A 4,606-nucleotide genomic window follows, 5' to 3' on the forward strand; every position below is an offset into this window, starting at 1 on the left:
GGGAAAAGTTGAATGGCTACAGGCGATGAGGGCAGCCGGGAACGAACGCAGAGGCCCAAAAAGTGGGAGATCCCGCGGGTTGCGTAGGCGGTGGAACGGAAGCTAGAGACAGAGAACAGCCAATGGAAAGCAGCGCGTGGGATGACGACAATGGCTGCAGCGAGCCAATGGGGAGGCTTGTGAGCGTGCACTACGGCTTTGAGGGGCGGTGCCAAGGTGGAGCTAGCCAATACGAAGGCTAAAAGGAGACCAAGAGGCGGGTGTGTAGGGAGCCGAGCCAATGGAGATGGAGGCTGAAGGCGGGAGCGAGGACGAGAGGTGGCGGATAGCCAATGAGGGAGCCAGGGTGAAGGCGGAGAGACCTCAGAGGGCAGTACTAGTATGGGATGAACCAATGCCGAGGCTAGAAAGTGCAGCGGGACGGAGGGAGGACTTGGAGGCAAGATGGGAAAAAAGCAGAGCCGACGGGGGCGGTGTAGGTGGTGTGAAGGGAGGCATGAGTAGCCAATAAGGAGGCCAGAGAGGCGGACGCTGTGTAGGCAGAGTCTGAGCTATTGGGTGGCCGGACAGCAGGACCATAGAACGTAGGCAGCCATTAGGAAAAATATGCCTCTCAGGGATGGGGTTACTCTCTCCCTAACCCTCCGTGACTCCCCATTGCCCCAGGAATACCCAGAGCCCCTGAAGGCCTAGACCACACCCTGGTGTGTGAACTAGGAAAGTGAAAATGACTCTCCTGTTGCAGTTAGTTACTTACTGGGTCCTCCCTGCCCAACTCCAACCTTTGCTTGAGCAGTGCCACAAGCCAAGAATGCCCCTGATTGTTAGCTGCAAGCACTCTCCAGGACTTGATACTATTGTTGAATGAATGGCCGAATAGGAAATTTAACTTTCTGAAGGATTCACTTTTTTAAATTTCAGCTCAGCAAACACTGACCTGACTGTGTGCTACCAGAAGTTGATTGGGCATATGGGTAGCTTCTGACTAATGGAATCACAATCAAAGCCCCGTCCTTCTTGCCCAACCTGACACTCCACAGCCCACAGGGGCCTCACCTCCCTTCTTTCTGTCCCCCCATCTCTGCTTCTACTGTTCCCTCTCCCAAGAGTGCTGTTCCTTCTGCTGCTTCCATCTAGTAAACTCCTTTCACTCTCCCTTTGCGGTCTCACCTTCTGTGGGAACTCAACTGCAGCTTTTGTCTGCTGAACACATCCGTTCATACATTCCTTCTCCATCCTGGGAAGATTTACTGAACACCTACTGAGTGCCATGTTCTGAGCATGCTGTTATCTCATTAGAACCTCACAGCATCCTAGGAAGGAGGTGATCCTTCCAGCAGCCCCTCTCCCCAGGTCTCCATGTCCAGGATGTCCATGAGTTAGAAAGGAGTATGTTCAGCTGCAAGTAACAGAAAAATTATAAAATAATGGGGACTTAAGCAAGATAGAACTTTATTTTTTTCTCACCTAAAAGTTCAAGCTGGCAAATAGTCCAGGGACTCCTTCCTGCCCACCTGGTTTGGGCATTGTCTGTCCCGATCTGGCTCCAAGACTCTCAGTCTTCAACAAATCCTTTTGGCTGTCTATTAAAAATATTTACCAAATCCATCCTCTTCTCACCACCTCCACTGCCAGCACTATCACCAGTCACCTAGACTACTGCAGTAGCCAGCTCCTTGCTGGTCCCCTGCTTCCACATTCAGGCCCTAGACCCCATTGTACACTCAGCAGTCCGGGGCTTCCTGTTAAATCCTAACACAGTTTATGTTTCTCCTCTGCTTGCAACCCTGTCATGCCTTCCTCCTCACTCAGCGTTGAAGCCAAAGTCTTTACCATAGCCTACAAGGTCCTGCGTGGTCTAACCTTTGAGTCCCCTTTCTGACCTCACCTCCAACTTCTCTTCTTGCTCTCCACACTAACCACACCAGCCCCCTTGTAGACCTTGAACAAATCAGGTACACTCCCACCTCAGGACCTTTGCCCTGGCTGTTTCCTTTGGAGTTCCTCAGATATCTAGCTGGCTCCCTCCCTCATCTCCTTCAAGTCTTTGTCAGAGGCCCCTGTCTCTGGGGACTTTTCCTGACCCGTTTAATCTTGCCCACTCACCCCCAACTCCCAGCCCTCCCAGTCTCCTTCTCGAGAAGCCCTCCATGAGAGAGGATATAGCCCAGTATAGAGGAGAGATAGCGATCTCTACCCCTCTCTGCCCTCCTGACCCCAGCCCCCATTCTGCAAGGATCTTAGCTTTCAGCAGCCCTAGCATTTCCCTCTCACACCCTGGGCCCTGCCCAAGGGGCCAGCTGACGTTCTCGGCCACCACCCTCACTCCTTTTGCCTCCTATCTCTCTGGCCACTCTCTTTCATGGAGTGAGTGACAGTAAGGGACAGATAGTCTGGGAAAGGTGTAAGGAGAATGCAGCCCACACCTCTGATACTGAGAGAGAGAACTAGACCCCTTTTCCAGGAGGGGGACAGGTGCTGGGGCAGGGAACAATGCCTCCGCTGATAGAACTGGCCTGGTTTATAATTACACAGGAGGTGTAGAGAACATTCCGACCCAAGTCTGCAGGGAGCAAGGGGTCATTAACCATGGGAACATCAGTGCAAGGGATCATTAACCTTAGGACCATCACTGCAAGGCGTCATTAACCTTGGGACCATCACTAGAATCAGCTCCCCAGGACTCCTTCCTGACATGCATGCTCCTCACCCCCTCCCTTGCTCCCTCCCACATGCCATGACATCTGTTAAACACCTGCTGTTCACAGGGTCCCTGCAGGCCTCCAAGCAGGGGACCTCATCCCACCTTGGTGCCTCCCCTGGCTGTCCAACACACCCAAGCTATTTTTGGGTCTCAGATGCGTCCCACCAACTCAGAAGCCTCAACCAGCAAAAGTTTTGTTTTGAACTAATGGTAGGGAGGGTTGGGTGGTTTTTTTTTTTTTTTTTTTTAATTGTTGTTGTTGGCTGATTTTTTTAAGGTCTTTTTTTTCTATTCTTTTTTTTTTTTTTTTCTTGTCTTCACAAAGTCAGGCCATCAGGCCCACTCTGGGCTTTTCCAGAAGGGTGAGTCTGAGTTGAGGAAAGAGGCCATCCTTTTTACGAGGGCTTAGAAGGTTGGGGGAGGAAAGGGGGCAAAGGGGTGAAGGGGTGGGTCTTGGCCACCAGATTTGTACCATGTAAATAAAAAGCCCTTTCCAATTTCTCTTCCCCAGGTCTGAAGCCAGTCTTGTAGAGGGCTGGAGTGGACGTTGGACGACTAGAACCCTGGGCTTTGTAGGGTGCTGGGAGCTGGAAGTCTTCACCATGGCCTGTCAGGAGAAGCCCCTGGGGGCTGGTCTACCATGCTGACCAGTGGTTGGATAGAGTGCCTGCTGAGGTCAAGAAATGCAGCCGCCAATTCCTGGACAACCTAAAAACCTCACAAGCTTCAAGTCTCCAATGACTCTCCAAATCCCAGGATCTCCCTGCCATCACATCCTAGAATTTAAAACCTGAGACCATCAAGTTCAGGAAAGCTTGGGGATTTCAAAGCCCAGCACCAAAGAAAGCAGGACCCACACTCGCCAGCTCTGTGATCTTGGGCAAGTTGCTTGACTACTTATACCTCCATTTCCCTCATCTGTATAACAGCAATACAATAATGATGAGATGGAGCTCAAGGGGCCATGGTAAGGTTTGAACATGATCACTTGTGAGACATGTTCAGCACTGTGTCTGACCCATGGAAAATTCAAGATAAACATCAGCTACTGAGATGATGGCGGATATTTGGAATCCTAAATCCTTGGAAACTGGGGCTTTTCGAAGTAAAAGATCCCAAAGGCTGAGGGCCTCAGAATCATCAGGCCATGATGTTCCTGAAACAAGAGGGTCAGGGTCCCAGTGGGCCTGTAGGCTTCTTCGTGAGGATGGATGCATTAATACTGGGGACCTGCTAGGGACCTTCCCAGTGGGACAGTGGCTGGGTCAGGGCACTCAAGCCCTAAAACGTGATGAGGCGAGACTTTTCTCTCTTTCCTCATTCAATAACTGTCAGTAGATTCTGGGACCCAGGGATTCTCCGAGTCTTCAATTCCATGAATTTTAGGGGATGACAGTGGGCTCTCTGCTTTCTCCTCCATGAAGTAACTTACATGCCCCTCACCCTCTGTGGGAGGGGTGTTGCAGGGGGTGCAGAACTCCCCTCACTGGGTAGTTCAAGCAATGGGGACCATATCAATTCCATCTATGGGGAAACTGAGGCCTGGAGTGGGGCGAGGCCTCTGGGAACCCAGCCCTATTCTGTCTCTTTCCCTGACATTTCCCATCCACACATAGAGCTTCAGATTCTGTCTTTGTTTCCCCAGAGACCCTTAAATATCCTCTCACTGACAGAATGGTGTCTCTGCCTGCCTCGGGTTGGCCCTGTGATTTATTTTAGTTCTTTTCTCTTGTTTTTTTTTTTTCAAACTCTACACACTTTTGTTTTAAAAACTGTGGTTTCTCATGAGCCCTATTATCTCATTGATACCTCTCACCTCTGTGGTGAGGGGAAGAAATCATATTTTCAGATGACTCGTAAAGGGCAAAGAAAAAAACCCAAAATTTCAAAATTTCCGTTTAA

This window comes from Nomascus leucogenys, chromosome X, assembly GCF_006542625.1.
Source record: "Nomascus leucogenys isolate Asia chromosome X, Asia_NLE_v1, whole genome shotgun sequence".
Lineage (NCBI taxonomy): Eukaryota > Metazoa > Chordata > Mammalia > Primates > Hylobatidae > Nomascus > Nomascus leucogenys.